The 17,770-nt window shown below is 35.3% G+C and overlaps 1 protein-coding gene across 4 annotated transcripts in view; it reads right to left on the reverse strand.

Moving 5' to 3' along the window:
- FRMD3 (FERM domain containing 3) overlaps positions 1-17,770 on the reverse strand; it is a 306,895-nt gene that overhangs the window by 11,726 nt on the left and 277,399 nt on the right. The window lies entirely within an intron of this gene.

Genomic DNA, 17,770 nt, shown 5'->3' on the forward strand with positions numbered 1-17,770 from the left:
AGGAAAGTTGCTTGCCCAACACATAGCAAGTGATGGGATTTGACTCATCTGTCACTGATGCCTCACCCAGAAACAAACTTTACAAGTTTTCTCTGTAGAAAGGAGGTCGTACTCTTCAGAGTTGTGAGATGCTGTGAATTACTGAGACATACATTTCTCTACAAGTGGATTTCCCTATGCTTACAAGTTTAAATTCATGCCAACTCTTCCTATCAGAGTTTCCTGATTCCAAGTCCAGCTTTAAATGCTCAAAAATGAATAGGTACAATCCCTGCCCTCATGAACTTTATAATTCACAATAGTAGTTGGGACATGGACACAAAGGATTTTCTTGCAATATAATAAGAACTCAAATTTAAATGGCTCTTTAAACTTTACAAAGCATGTTGTTGTTGTTGGGTTGTTCCAGTCATGTCCGACATTTGGGGTTTTCTTGGCATAAATATTGCAGTGTCTGCCATTTCCTTCTTCAACTCATTTTACAGATGTGGAAACTGAGGCAGAGTTTAGTGACATGCCTAAAGTCACACAGCTAGTAAGTGTCTGAGGTCAAATTTGAACTTGTCTTCCTTACTCCAGGTCCATTGAGTTCTAGTCATTGAGCCACCTAGCTGTTCTTACAAAAGGCATGGTGTATGAAAAATATATGAGATGTGCAAAGTGCTGTACTAGGTCTAAAGTTATAAACCTCATGTCCTATGATTTCTATGAATATATGCTACAACTATTACATTCATCCAAAGAGGAATTTTATTGTCATATACTCTAAAGAGCAGCTTTTTGCACTGTGGTTTGTGACTCCACATAGGTCTAGTAACTAAATGTGGGGATCACAAAATTATGATTTTCAGAAATGTTTTATTTATATGCTTATTTTATATATCTAATATCCTCAGGGTCATATAAAGTTTTCAGGCAAAAAGGGATCGTGAATGGAAAAAGTTTAAAAAGCCCTGCTCTGCAGCACATCCTATTGAGAAAGCATCTGATGTGGTTAATAGTAGAAGTTACAGCTGAAAAGTGTCTTAGAGATCTCCTGGTTCAATTCCTGGGTTTTAAAGATGAGGAAGCTGAAACCCCCAAAAGTGAGACGACCTATTCTAGTTCACACAGATTTGAAGAGCCAAAGTTTGACTACAGGATCTCTGATTCCCATGATATCACACTATCTAAATAAACATTCTTGAAATATTCAACATCTATTATTTTTTAAAAATTATATAGACTCAAGAAAAAACAACAGTAGAAGCATGGAAACAAACACAAACACTCGTAATATCAATCTAGCACAAGGCAGATAGAAAGGGAGGAGAAAAACATCAGCTGTGTAGTAATGCTACGGTCTAAATCAAGCATTAACAGAGAGGAAGGAATTCCAACAAGCTATCCCATCCCTCTAATTAGAGTACTAGATATCTTCTTTAGCTGCTCAGCCTGGAAATTTCTAAATTTCTAAATAGTTGGAATTGGTAGAATTTCCCTGGAGATTATCCCCCACCCAGTTCTCTTCTACTAGCATGTAGTTCTTTAAAAAACAAAACAAAACAAAACAAAACACCAATGTAAGGTCCATTTAATTTTTCTCAGTTTCTTCCTGGTTAAGTTTCCATGTGACAAGCCCAGTGATTCCAAGCCAACTTAGTCTACATCCACTACTTTAGCAATTGCTTAACTAGATGTTTGTCTCTGAATGACTCACTATTCTATTGACTAGTCACAATCTCTGACCCTGTTGCTGACAACGTTTTTCTCTGAGTGTCTGGGAGTGTCGATGAAAGCCAAATGCCTGACTCATGAAGCTCTCCACACCCGGGAGACACACGTATCATATGCCCACTGGTTGGCAGCTGTATCCATCCTTGGCAAAGGGTACTGCTTTCTGAAACACAGTCTCCTGGTCTTGTAGGCTAACAACAACTAGGTTCAAAGGTAGTATTTTGGGAGTCTACTTAGCAATCTTTGGCCCCATCATAATTTTTGATTGACATTTTGATTGCCTTCTAGATATTCAGCAGAGAGGATGGAGGCCATACAAATATATTCTTCCTCCCCTCTACTCCAGACAAAATAATAGATACAGGAAAAGGTCAGTGGTGAGCAATAATCAGTCCTGTAACTAGATTGGGGATGACTTTCTGCTATTGATAAGGGTTAGACTTCCTGAATTCACAAGTGAGCCAGTACTTTCAATAACGTCCTCAGATCTGGTTCTTCAAAAGCAGACAATATACCTTTGCTTCCTCCTCTCAGATTGTTTTCTTCATTCTCAAAGAGGATATGACCTCAGAGAGATGATGCCATGACTTGCAAGTGAATTGTATTTAAGTGAGGGAGGGCTGTGTAAGGTCACCAGCCTCTCTCTCTCCTCCAGAGTCATCTGGGTTCAGTGGCAAGATATAGGTCAGGATGACTAGAGATGGCCTTGGATGCAGTGGGTGGAGATTTTGGCCTTTTTAAGCTAAGATCTTTCCCAGGTCCCAAATTGACTGAGTGAAATTGAGGAGAAGGCTACAGAGATTCTAGTTAATAAGGAAGCTGACTTGGTCCAAGTCTTGTTGAAAAAATGAAAGATTACAAAGAATTTTTACATAGCATTTCTTCATAAGAGAGAATGCTCTTCTGTCCTGCCTTTTATTCTTCTCCCTCTCTGCAGAAGCTACTTGTAAGAAGTAGTAGATCTGATTCTTAGCTCACCCCTCTATTTTCCTTCCTTCATTCTTTTCATCTTCTTGCAATTGTGTTTATATAGTTCCAATGTATGTTTTGGCAGGTAGATTACCAAGTATTTTATACTGTCTGTAGTCATATGAAATGGAATTTCTCTTTCTCTTTCTTCCTGCTAGATCAGAAATGTTGATGAATCTTCCTTCTTGCTGAGGGTAGGTTTGGAAGGCCTACACAGCCTTGTGAAAATGAAGCCCAATTAGACTCCAGAGACGGAACCTAATTTCATCCTATTTTAAGGAATTTGTATGTCTGTGTCTTTGGGGTTAGTCTAGTCAGTCAATAAGCATTTAATAAGCACTTACTTTTTGCCAGGCAAAAAGATAGTTCCCTTTCTCAAAGAACTCAGTCAGGTTGTGAGGGAGGAGGAGAATAACTATGAATTGGAGATAATCAATAAAGATAAGCATTAGCATTAATATGCATTAAGCATCGGGAAAAAGCTCCTCTTAAAAGATGTGATTTTTCCTGGGACTGGAAGGAAGCTGGGAAGCCCAGGACATAAAGATGAGGGGGGAGAGCATTCCAGGCATGGAATTAACATGTGAAATTAGCATTTCACAGTCAGTGAAAATACCCAGAATTGGGAGATGAATTGTCTTTATGTGGAACAGCAAGAAGGAGGATCTCAAAATCTATGGGGGTAAGATGTCAGAAGACTAGAAATGTCAGAGAGCCACATTGAAAAGGGCTTCCACACAAAGGATTTTATATTTGATCCTAGAAGTGATGGGATACAATAAACTAGAGTTTATTTAAACTCTATTTTTAGGCAGTTAGGTGTCCTGGAGTCAGGAAGACTCATCTTCCTAAATTCAAATTCAGCTTCAGACACTTATTAGGTCAGTTAATCCTGTTTACCTCAGTTTCCTGGAAAACAGTTTCCTGGAAAAGGAAATATTAAACCACCCCAATATCTTTGCCAAGAAAACCCCAAATGAACACAACTGAACAACAATAACAACAAAATTAAATGTGGGAATGAAAAAGTTAAAGTCTGTATTTTATTGTTTAAAAGTATAATGATGATGGCTAGCATCACTGAAAGCCTCTAAGGTTGGTAAAACAATTTACATATATTATTTCATTTGATCCTCACAATAACTATGATCATTTGAAGTAATTATAAACCCCCCCTCACCTCTGGGATGGGTACTATTATCATCATCTCTACTTTACAGATAAGGAAACTGAGTCAGAAAAATTAAGTGACTTGTCTAGGATTAGACAGCTATAGGATCTGAAGAAAGATTTGAACTCAGGTCTTTCTGACTCCAATTGCAACATTTCATCAAATAAACCACCTAGCTGCTGACATAGTTTAAAAGAAACCAAAAGTTGCTACCAGTTCTTCTTAAACCTATGTGCATGTCCCTTCATCTCTATTTTTGCCAAATAAATCTTTGTTCTTATGGGGTTTTTTTTTTGGGGGGGAAAGCTTATATTCCACTGCCTTTGACAAATCAGTATATTGAAAAGGAAGGAAGAAGAGAAACAAGCATTTATTAAGCACTTACCATGTCCAAGGCACAGGGCTAAGCTCTTTGCAAATATTATCTCATGTAATCCACCCAAAAATTCTATGAAGATGTTATTATTAATCTCATTTTACAATTGAGAAAACTGAGGCAGATATTAAGTAGTTAAGGTATGGGTTAACTTATAGCAGGGCTCCTTAAACTTTTTCCACTCATGACCCCTTTTCACCCAAGAAATTTTTATGCTACCCCAGGAATATAGGAATATAAAATAGGTATACAGGTATATTCAATAGGTATATAAATTAACAATTTACTGATAATAAATCATAAAGAAATTTACTTTTAAAAAGTCTTTGTTATACATGTGATTTTATCATTTGTTAAAGATGAAAGCAAATTTGTATGCTAATGAAATGGATATGCTTATTTATTTTTACATAAAGAATTACATCTTGACTGAATATTTAATACTTTTCACTGTTGTCAAATTTTTGAGACCCCCATATTCAATTACACAGCCCCATATGAGGCTGTGAACCACTGTGAACCACAATTTAAAAAGAGCTGCTCTAGAAATTAAGTCCAGAATCACCAAGCTACTTAAGTGTCTAAGGCTGGATTTGAACTCAGTTCTATCCTCTATATCACTCAGCTGCCTAGAATCATACCACAGGATCATGACTTTATAGCTAGAAAGTATCTTCATGGTCTAATTACCTCAATTTACAGTTGAAGAAACTGGGGCCCATAGAGGTAGAGTTTCCCCCTATATAATTATTGAGCAATTAGTATAGAAATAATCAACACTCTCTCAACCCTTCTTCACAAATCACTGGCTGTTAATTATCATGTACTCTACCCTTAAAACAAGCTTTCTATTACTTTTGCTTCCAGAAGGCACTCATTAATGCAAGCTTCCAGTCACTTAACAATCAACAATTTGCTCAGGTTTGGAAGGCAACGCACATTTTCAGAAAGGTAGATCAATAATTCTTTTCTCCTTCCTTCCCCTTCCCTTATCACTGTAAATAAAAAATAAGAATCCTGTCACTAAAGTTCACAGCTGGCTGCTCTGCCTGAAATGCCTGAGTAAATGCAGCTGGAAGCCACTCAAAATCCCCAGAAACCAACTTACAAAAAGGGAAACTACACATACCGACGTTTCTCGCAGTGATCCTGGCACCGTGTCTCAGCAGCCGCACAAAGACATTATTGCTGCAGTGGTTAACCATGTGTAAGTGGAGGCTTCTGCGAGTCTGGATCTTCACCAGACATTTGACCATATTGGTTATTTCTATTTGCTTTCATTTATTTCACCTGAAATGCCAAGGTGAAGTTACCACCGGCTCTGCACTTGGCTTTGACCTTTGATGAAGTGACCACTGAGTTTTATAAGACCAAGGCAAGTCCTCCTGAATGAATCAAATGTCAGGTTCCTCATGTGGCCAACAGAAATATCCCACTAGGGATCAGAATGGGGGGGGAAGGGAGAAGGAGGCATGTTATTTTTAACCACTTCATCACTCTCTAATGCACAATGCCACATTGTGTACTGACCCTTACTTAAGCAGCCTGATGACTCAGTCAAAATATTTATTTGTGTCATTACCAGGTCCCCAAACAAGTAGAATACAACCAACCTCAACCCAAAACCCAAACCCTTTGTTTCAATGATTTCACTATTGGGAAATATTCCCTAAAAATGCTATGCAGGGGGAGAAGGGGAGGGAGGGAGAGATGTGAATTCAAAGATTTTTATAACAGCATTATATACAAATGGATACAGTTTGAAAGCAATCTTAATGTCCACCCAAAGGGAAATGGCCAAATAAATTGTGACAGATCCATGTATTAGATGTATATGATAGCATTAAAACCATCAAGAAGTGAGAGATGCAAATAAATCTGGAAGGATCTTTAAGAAATTATGCAAAAAGCAAAAAAAAAAAAAAAAACAGCCATAGAAAAATGGATCACGCAATGGTTATGATTCATTAAGAAAAAAAGTCCAATTATCTTGTTATAACGCTACCCAAAATATTGTACTTAATGGGATTTCTGCTTCAATACCAAGATTTCTGCTTCGATAATTTTTGCTACAACTTTGCCAGTTTTCCCACTTCCTATCTGGAGAAAAAAAAGTATTTCCTTATATAATTTCAGGGTATGCACACAGATTATTTTCATTTTCCAGATATTTCTTTCTACATGTCTAGGCTTACTGATTCTTCCCTCTACCAGCAATAAAGAGTGGATCAGACTTCTATTGGCTACTTTGGAAAAGAGCTCAAATAGTGATTAGCAAATATGAATTAAATACTGCTTATGTGCTAGGTAATGAAAATTTTTAAAAAAGAATGAAACAATCCCTACTTATACAAAGCTTACTTCTTAAAGAGGTGTGTGTGTGTGTGTGTATTAAATAATCCACTCCCAAATGTTCACATGAATTAATTGTGCCTTAACTGTAGTACAACATCATAAGCTTGTATTGGTCTGATTGGCCACAGTTGAACACACACACTGTAACTGAACTCTAATATAATGATATTATTTTGGTCTTCTCTTCAGTACCGAAAGGCAACAACCAATCAATATCTGTCTTCCCATCTATTTGATATAGACAGATATCTATATATATATATATATATATCTATCTATATATATATATATACATATGTGTACATGTATATCCATGTACATGTACATACATATATGTAATATGCAGGTATACGTATATAGTATAATTATAAAGTTAATAAGAAATTGGTCTTAGAGATAACCTCTAAATTTGAATTATCTATGGTATCTCTAATTTCAATTAGTATTGTTGACTGTCAATAATATATAAAACATGTTTTATAAGAACATTTTGCATGATTTAAACTTCAGTATTAGGGTCCCTATGAGTTTGATTCTATTTAAATCCATCATATTCCTTAAAGGACTTTCCAAATGAAAGTTGTTCATATTTACATATTATTTTATACTCTAAACAAAAATTGCTTTCCTCACAACTCAATGGGGTAGACAGTGCAATTATTGTCTGCCTTTTACATATCAGAAACTTGGCACTTAGCTGGTGATAGTTCCAGAAATTGAACTCCAATTGTGGATCTTCTGAAAATATCCAGGTGGCACAGTAGAAAGAACACTGTCCAAAGATTTTGAGCTTTAGCGATAACTGCCAATCAGCCGATTAAGAAGCATTCAAGAACCCAGGTGTCAGGCACTGTGCCCACATGGAATGCAAAAACCATATTGCTTACATCTCTGTTTCCTCATCTGAAAAATGGGAATAATCATCTTAACGATTTGCAGTGAGAATCCCGTGAGACAATCTATATGAAAGAATGTTCAAATATCTTACCTATTATACAAATGTTGGGTAATATTGTCATCCTCATCATCAGATTAAGTCCCCATCTAATGCAGAGCATCAAAACACACACAGATTTCTAGAGTGTCAAATAGTTACTGTTCTACATGTCTACAAAGCACTTTAGGAAATGGGTACTCACAACAAAATTATATTAAACTAAAATTAGGCAGAAAATAATTAAAATAGGGAAGATAAGACCTGTCTAGACTGATGTTAGAAAGAAAAATCATTTACTCCTAGGACTCTTATATAAAAATATTTTTAAATCATCATTGAAGATTCATGTACATTCTCTCTACATTCATGAAGATCTAGGGATAGGGATGGGGTCTGTGGCTTCCTGTGGAATAAGGAACTCCTACCAGTGAAGGCCATTATATTCTGAGTTTTTTTTTTTTTTACCTTTGATCAGATTCTAGGAATACATTAAACATTTTTCAGGCACAAATTTTACAAATCAGAAAACTGAGCACTTAGCTAGTGATGGAGCCAAATTATGGATCCAATTATGGATCTTCTGAAAATATCCAGGTGGCACAGAACACTGTCCAGAGATTGAGCTGTAGAGATAACTGCCAATTATTCAATTAAGAAGTATTCAAGAACCCATTAGGTACTGGGCACGATGCCTAGAGTTGAAATTTAAGTGTGGGATGCACAATTATAAAGTGTGGAAAATCTTTAGCAAGTTGACACTTTTCCTGGAGGGAATTAAAGGGAAGGGTACATTTAAGTTCCATTTCTTCACAAAGTCTGTTTTCCTGACTTCTGACAGGTAGCAAGAGTTTTTCACCGATTTCTGGAGATTGGGAATATCAGCAGCAATGTATTTTGCTTGAAACCATTAGAAAGAATTTCTCAAATTATAATGAGTTCATTATAAAAATTGTTGTGCTTGACAAAGAAAGTGTTCTGCTAACATTGCTCTTCTTTTAAGGGAAGTATTTTATATGGAACTCCAATGATTCTTAAGGCAAAGATTGAGAAAGGGTATTTTTCACTTCTCACCAAAAAAAAAAAAAAATTAAATGTTCAGTTCTTAGATGTACTCTGAAGGATGCTAAGAGAACAATAGCTCTGTTTGGCCAGAGAAGATTGTGAGTTCTTTGAGGTTAGGTTAAGTCTGATTTTTAATGATTTTTAAATTTGCTTTTTCCCCTCCTCCAACACTTATCACCATGCCTCACAGATAACTGATACTTAACAAATGCTACAGAAATGAATAAATTAGAAGCAATAGTTCACATTTTTACTTCCTAAAAATTATTAAAGCTGACTAAAGTATTAGCTAAATGGCAAAGTGGATAAAATGCCCAGGTTGGAGTCAGGAAGACTCATCTTCCTGAGTTAAAATCTGGCCTCAGACACAAGCAATGTGGTCCTGGGCAAGTCATTGAACTCTATTTGCTCCAGTTTCCTCATCTGTAAAATGAGTTGAGTAGGAAATGGCAAACTGCTCTAGTATCTTTGCCAAGAAAACCCCAAATAGGGTCATGAATAGATGGACACAATTAAAATATTGAACAAACAACTCAACTATCATGGGCTTCTCTGGGAGATAAAAGTTTCTTCTTAACTAAGAGGTCTTCACAAAATGTCTGGATGACCCCTTGTCAAGTATATTGTTAACAGGAGTCATATTCAATTACAATTTAGACAAAAATCAAGGGTTCTTAACCTGGAGTCTGTGAACCTTTATTTTTAAAAATATGTATTTTCTAACTATATTTTAATAAAATTCATTTTCTTTATAATTCTATATATTTTACTTTAAATATTTAAAAACATCATACTGAGAAGAGATCCATAGGTTCACCAGACCACCAAAGGGATCTGTGACAGAAAAAGGCTAAGAATCCCTGGAACTTAGGGTCTCTGAGGTCTCTTCAAACCCAGTGATCTCTCCCACCTCTGTGCCTTTGTGTTGAAAGTCTCACATGCTTAGAATGCACTCTCTCCCTATATAATCTTATCTTCCTTTAAAAAGCAACTCAAGCACCATCTGAATAAAGCCCTTCCTTATTCCAAAACCTCTTCCCATACTACCTCACCTTTATCTACCTTATCACTGTATTAACTCATTTGTGAATTATATACTCATAGATATATTTGTTGTTCCTTCCTTTCCCTGTCCTTCCATCAGGCTTCTTGCAAGTAGAGATTATTTCATTCTTTGTACTCCTATCCCCAAGTATCCTGCATAAAGCCTGGCACACAGTACTTCCTAAGTGCTTCCTAATTGACTGATTCCACAAATTTGTGGTATGATTCATGGAGAAACAGCTCTTTCTAAACACTTATATTTCTTAAGTAATCCATATTAATCTCTAGGATATCCTCTATTTGCACACAGTTTCAGTTTTAAATTATCTTAAGAATCAGAGCAAATAACAGATGGTAGTATGACATCCCAAAACAATGTAATGCTGTGGACTCTTATCTGAAATTGAATGTAGATTCCGTGAGCAAAGGATTCCTACCTGAGAGGAGCAGTGTGTCCTAAGAGAAGAGAATAAAATTGTACCTACACCTTTCTTCAACAGGTTCAGATACATTATACTACCTATATCCTCAAAGTCAATTTCTATCTTATAGCACAGCAAACAATGGAAATCTATCTTGAAAACTTAATTTCAGAACATAATGGCAGACTTCAAGGGATCTGGCACATCACTGAGGTGGGCAACTGTTTCCAACAGTGCAGATTGCCACCCAAGCCAAGTCATACCTATTTTCCAATAAATCTCCGACAGATGACCTACCCAATATGTTCAAGGCCATCTTCTAAATCTTACCATCATTGATGGACATCATTAAACTATTAGGATGGTCCATCTACTTTCCCCATTCTTTCCAAATGACTGGCCCACTTCTTTTTCCTGATTATATATTTCCCCCTGTATACTTCATACCTTTCCATCTCCAATCAGACAAATCTTCAGTCTAAGTGTCATTTGTTCATGGAATGACAAGGTCATAAATCTACAGGACAATAGGAGTCATCTGACCATAACCCTTATTTTACAGAGGAGGATACTGAGGTTTATGGAAATGAAGTAATTTATTCACATTCACCCATGTAGCAATTATTAGAGGCAAGATTGAAGCCAAGGTCTTTGATTCTCAAATCAAGAAGTACAAAGAATGAAATAATCTCTACTTGCAAGAAGGAGAGGGAAAGGAAGGAACAACAGATATATTCTACTATATCATGCTGAGCTCCTGTTTAAATAAACTTTCAAATCAAGGATTAGGTCATACCATTGCAACTGCCTCTAGAATTTTAAGAAAAGGGAGTGAACTCCAAGTATAATCAATGATATATATATGTGTTATTCTCAAGTTTTTGCTTGCTTCAGTTTCATTATGGTATCTAGACCATAACCATTTAACAAAGGGAAAATAATTCACCCAAAGGCTTGTGAAGTATCCAGATCAAACTTTACAGCAAAATAGAAAGAGTAGAAAGCAACCAGAAACAATTTCTTGGGAGGCTTGGGACTATGTAAAATCTAAGAATCTAAGAAAATCCACAGGTTTGATTTGCTCTCACAAATTATTTATTCACAGGAAAGCTATCACTAAGCAGTCTGTTTTAAACACAGGAAAATCCTGGGAATGTGTCTAATGTTCAAAAACAATATTTTTAATAAGTTACTACCTCATGGCATTCAGCCAAAATTTTGAATGACAAATTATAAATTAATGTTAAAAAATAAAAAAGGAAAGAAACAATGAAAAATATCATAGAGTCAATAACAAAATGGCACCATCACTTTGCAAGAAATATTATTCCATTCCTCATTTAGAAAACATCATTCTTTATATACCTCCTATGTGGAGCATACTGATATAACCACTGGGAAGTATTCGGAACTCATTAAGACAAACCCTTGCCTCACAGAGTAGCCTAATATATTATAAATATAGAGAAAAGTCATTGTTCAAAAAAACTTAAAAATTACTAGAGGCTGTAGAAAGAACATCATGAGGTATTCTTAGTTTATTGGTTTCGGATTTTTTGCTAGTTTCTTTTTTTTTTTTTTGGTTTGAATTTATGGTTTTGGTTTTTTGTAACTGCATTCTTTTTGAGGGTTAGTTTTGGAATCAGGAAAACCCACGTTCAAATCTCACCTGTGTCATATACTCACTGTATAACAACTGGCAAGGTGCTTCATTTGCCTGACTCTCAGTTTCCTCATATGTAAAATGGGGCCAATAATATTTGTCTATCTTACTCATCACACAAGACTATAGAGATGACTATCTAAGCTCATGTTTGTTGAACAGAACACCTTGAAAACGTTGAAGCATTATATAATTGCCAGTTATTATGATTATAAAATTGACAGAAGGCAGATAGGTTATTTGCTTGGAGTTTAACTACTAAATCATCAATTAAAAAGAATTAAAACATTTGATTTTTTGACTTTCCAAAAAGAATTCACTAAAAAATATATGAAGAAGCCATGATAAACCACAATTCTGGAGTTCTGAAAATGAAGAATGACATCCATCTATGGTCAGAGAGAAAATGAACTAAACATGAAAAAAAAAAAACCACACATTTTTGGCCCAAGCTAAGGTTGAATTTCTTTTGCTTAAATATGCATATGTGTTATAAGGGTTTTGTTTTTCTTTTTTACAGAGGATGAGAGAGATGGAAATGAAAGAAAACTAATATTTGTTAATTGAAAAAATTAATTCCATTCAATAAATATCAGGTACTCACTCTGAGAAGGTTACTCTGCTAGGAGCTGGGAATAAAAGGATAATAAAGGACACAATACCTGCTGTCAACCCAAAGAATTTTAAAATGTCAGCTAGAAATAGGTATAATGTTTTCCCATTTTGTATGAACACTCTTTGGAAATTTTAAATTTTAAATTAGGAGACTGCCTAGCCATCACTGGCCAGCTGAACCAAATATTCTCTTATATGCCAGTACTTAGAAAAATACAGCTATTTTGTGGAATATATCACAAAAGCTGACTCTAGAAAAAAGAAATGACAAGCTGTCCTTGACAGTACCAATTAAAACAGCCTCTTTTGTTTCTCATGTTTGCATGCTCGACAACAAATCTCTTCCTTTTGTCCTTCTCTATAGGGTGCATTTGTTTTCTCATCAATTCTGCTTTATTATTTTGCTGCCTGGGGGTATAGCAGATGAGATATTTTTCTTTTAACCAAGAGAAATGAAAATGAATTGCAAAAGCAGATGAAATTCCTAATCCTTTTCTCATATTTTCCACCAGCTCTATAGACAATAACTAGAAGAGGTGGGTAAGGAGCTATTTGAATCCACAGGAATGAGAACCAGCACATTTGGTCAGTCACTCATTAAAGCTTCTTCTCTGTGATGGTCAATACATCAGGTACCCACAATTTGCTAGTCTATAGAAGTGGCCTAGGATCTACTAATACTGTTCTGTACCTAAATCTTGAGAGCTCACCCTTTCGATGAAAGTGGGGTTCCAGGGACAAATCAAAGCAATTTTCCTCTGTATAAAGAAATGGCAAATACTTTGCAAGAGGAGAACAGCTAGATAAATTGTGTTCATGGTACACAAACATAATGAAATATTATTGCAACACATGATTAATAAAAAGAATTCAGAGAAGCAAGGAGAAGAGTTGAGAAAAATGTATTAACCTTCATTCTTCATTGGGATTATAGGTGTAGTATAGGTATAGTGATCCAAGACAATTCCAATAGACTTGGGATAGAAAATACTATCTACATCCAGAGAAAGAACTATGAAGACTGAACATGGAAATATGGAGCAAAACATGCCACGTCCACCCTTTTTTGTTTGCTTTTTCTTTCTTGTGGTTTTTCCCTTTTTTCTAATATGGAAATATGTTTAAAATGATCTACACATATAACCTATGTGAGATTGTTGTCTTGAGGAAGGAAGAGTTAAAGGAAGGAGAAAAAAAATGAAGACTCAAAATCTTACAAAAATGAATGTTGAAAACTATCTTTACATGTAATTGGAAAAATAAACTACTTTTGAGTCTCAATCAGGTAGGAGTAAAAGGATTGTCTTGTTCCACTCAGGGTTTAGTTGAGGTTAAATAAAAACAAATTTGCATCAGAAGCATCATCAGGGTTGGATCCCATTCCGTTCTGTAATACATAACTAGGAATAGAGGAGATGGAGGAGTTAATCTAGCATTGGGGTTAGTAGGGCAAGAGCATAGATGAGACAAAGGGACTAGAATGTCAAGAGAACATGTTTGAGTGTGGAAAGCAAAAAAAGTAAAGTCAGCCTGAGAAAGTACGGAAGATAGAGGTCACAGTGAAGAAAGAGAAAAGTCACAAGAAAAGATGGAAGTTATGATCAAATTAGGGAATGTCACAATTTTTCATTACAGAAGCAGGTCACAAGGGTTATAGAGATATGTAGGATGTTGACTACTCCTTTGGGTCTTAGGGTGGAATGGAGAACTACGTCACGGGAACTACCACTCTTGCTGTATTATCTGCCTTGGTGCTATGTTCAAGGAAGCTTCAGGTTAAAAGAAAAATGCTTGGTGGGACTTCATTTCAATAAAGTAAAATAAAAGAAGCAAAGGCCCTTTAAAGTAGGAAAACTTTCATTTCACACTCTTTTTTACACTGACTGCCATTAATTTTTAATACTTGACTGGTTTTATAAAATTCATAAAAAGGGCAAAACTCCAACAACAACTCCCCTACTGTTTTCTGCAAAGAATGTTATTGTGGATTTTTATATTCTGTTTTATCCTTAAACCTGACAGTATAAAAAATGGCATATATTGGAATCTCTTTTTTTTTTTTTGCTTTACAAGATAGTTGGAGATGGATCCAACAGTTTATATAAGTGAAAGTTGAAAATAATAATAACAACTTGTATTTATAAAGCACTTATTATATGCCAAGGACTATGCTAAACACTTTCCATTTATTATCTCATTTGATCCTCACAATTTGACTCTCATAATCCTACCTAGCAGGGAAGTGCTATTCTTCTTCTCATTTACAGATAAAGAAACTAAATAGAAATTAAATGATTTGCCCAGAATCACAGATCTAATGTCTAAAGCTTCATTTGAAATCAAGTCTTCTGTATCCAAGCCCATCCTTCAAATCAATGTTTCAAAAATCATAATTTTTGACAAACTACATAAATTTCATAGGGCAAGTCCACATAAATACAATTTCAATGATCTTCAACTTTGGTGATTCTCCAAAACTTCTAGAAAATCCAGAAAAGAAAGAAAAAATGATTGTCAAAGGGAAACCAAAGATTGCACAAAATAAGATTACATAAAGTTTAGGATCCCAATGAGTAATTATGAGGTTACGGTTAAGACATTTGGATAAGGATGGTGCAAAGACATCCCTCAAACCACCTCCATGAATACCAAAATTGTGGTTATCATGACTCATCATGAATTATAAGAGTGAAAAACCAAAAATATTTACAACAGCCAAGTTAACCACATTATTTAAACATATACTATCAATACGTATTTTACATATCTGGATTGTGAATATGGTTAGGACTAAAGCATATTTTTAAAAAATAATATCCAATGTCCATTATATATACATATATATATATATATATATATATATATATATATATATATATATATATATATATATATATATATATATATATATATATATATATATATATATATATATATATATATATGATAAAATGTGAGGTCAATGGCTTACTTTTAAGATGTACTCAGTTTTACCAGTAGGGCTTCTACTCAGGAAAATTCTGATACCAATTGGTCAAGTATCTCTCTGAGATTCCTTCCTCTGCTTTTATTTCATACCTAGACAAGTAGAAATGGTTCCTATTGCTATGCTACAATGACTTTATAGGATGATCTAGATTTGGAGTCCAACCTTCTCACTGAAAGGAGAAAAATCCCAGTGAGGTTAAATGATTTTTCCAAAAAGGTATGTAACTTGCCCAGTGTCACACAGATAATAAGTGACAGGATTTTGAGCCCAGGTCCTCTATAGTTAGCACTTTCCTCCCCATTATATCATACTCCCTGCCTATTTTCTCTGCTGCTCATTTCCCATCTCATTCTTTTTTGACCCATCACATAACCAGATAGTGTTTCAAAGAATTTTAGCATTAGAAGTAATTTCAGAGGTTATGTAATCTAAGATGCGTCCCAAAAGGGCTTTCTTCTGTAGTGTCTCCAAGAAATGTCTATCTAGTCTCTCAGTCAATGAAACATGAGTTCAAATTCAACTTAGACAGTATGTAACCCTGGGCAAGTCACTTAACCCTATGAGCTGGAAAAGTAAATGGCAAACCACTCCAATATTTTTTCCCAAAAAGACCTAAATGGAATCACAAAGAGTCAGACAACTGAACAAGAATTGTCAGGAAGTCCTTCCATCTATTGGGCTAAAATCTGCTTCTCTGTAACAATAAATTATGTCAGAACCACAGGTGGAAAAGGGTATGGATTCTGAAATTCTGTGAGCTCTTGTATCATGAGAAGCAATATTTACCATAAGTTGAAATCTTCACTATAACCAACTGAAATGAAAATGATAGAGGTAGAGCCACATACTGACTTCATAACATTCTGAAAACTCAAAAAAATTGCTGTTTCCAAGGGATAATAATTTACTGATGTATTTACTTTTTCTCCAGCTCCTTGTTTGTCTGGGAAAATATGGGGCATGATCCCTTGTTTAGAAGCCAAGCAAAATAATTTATTCTCCTCACAGATGAAACAATGTCTATTGCAGCTGGTTATGCTTACAATCCCTTCTGGCTTAGCTCCTGTGCCTTAAGGACCAGAAATCTAAATGACTTCATGAGACATTTGAAAGACATATTTTTTCACCTCATCAGAGCCCTTATGTACCAGAACCTCTGTTAAGGTAATTTATTATTGACATCCCAGCACGACTGCAAGGTGCCAACATAAACAGAAGGTGGAATTGTGGACATTTTCTATGATTAAATGTATCACACTAATAAGATAAAATTCCTCTATACAGGTTTATGAGCAATTAGATAATTAGAACTATGCACCTAAAGTGAACTATTTCTCACTTAAAGAACTCAACTAGAAATGTCATAACTACAACTTTTCCAAAGTGACAGATTTTTCCTCAACTCTCCTAACTGTGGTTTGATTAGAATCCCAGTTTTGGTTAATAACAAGGATACTATCTCATCTAAACCATTTTCCCCAAGGCTGAATATAATGTTTTTATTTTGATTAATAATCATTTGAACACTCTCTGAATATATGCCAGCATTGTCAGAGATAGTTAACTTTTGCCCTACTATATGTAGAAGCAATTCCCAATGAACTCTTGGAGATGGTACTGACAATAGTTAAAAGGCATATTGTACTTAAGGTCTGAAAGGGACTTTATCACATTTCAGTCTTAAAACCAAACTGTGACACTGATGTCATTACAAATGAAATGATTGCTCATGCTACACCCTCTTACTTTCTCCAAATTATGACTTATTCCATGGCCTGGGTTGATTGTAGCTTAATTCAGTTGAGTAAATGAATGAAATTAATCCTCTTGGCAATTTTTCTCCTGCTCCATAGGCAAATTATATCAAGCTATCAATATCCTGGACATTAGGGCAAGTTATAATTTGGAGATGATAAAAGGTTATAGGGCAGCTAAGGAGTTGGGCCTGGAATCAGGAAGACCTAAATTCAAATCTGTCGTCAGATACTCAGCTGTGTGATCCTGCACAAGTCACTTACCCCTATTTGCCTCAGTTTCCTCATTTGTAAAATGAGCTGGAGAAAGAAAGAGCAAACCACTCCAATATTTCTGCCAAGAAAACACCAAATGGGAACACAAAGAATCAGACACAACTTAAATGATTCAACAGCAACAAGAAGTAGTAACAAGAGCACCAGTTACACAGATAAGTCAATTGAAGTTTAAAAAGTAGGGACCCTACAGTAGGAAAGTCTTAGTTCAAATCTTAGTTCAAAATTTAGATAGTTACTAGTTGTATGATCTTGTGTAAATCACTTAACCTCAGGTTACTCCACTATAAAATGGGGGTAATAATTACACCTACCTTGCAGGGTTGTTATTGGATCAAGGAGGTAATATTTGTAAAAAGCATTTAGCACAGTGCCCAGCACATAGTAGGCTCTACAGAAATGATTTTCCTTTCCCTCACCT

The sequence above is a fragment of the Sminthopsis crassicaudata genome, chromosome 1 (assembly GCF_048593235.1).
Source record: "Sminthopsis crassicaudata isolate SCR6 chromosome 1, ASM4859323v1, whole genome shotgun sequence".
Lineage (NCBI taxonomy): Eukaryota > Metazoa > Chordata > Mammalia > Dasyuromorphia > Dasyuridae > Sminthopsis > Sminthopsis crassicaudata.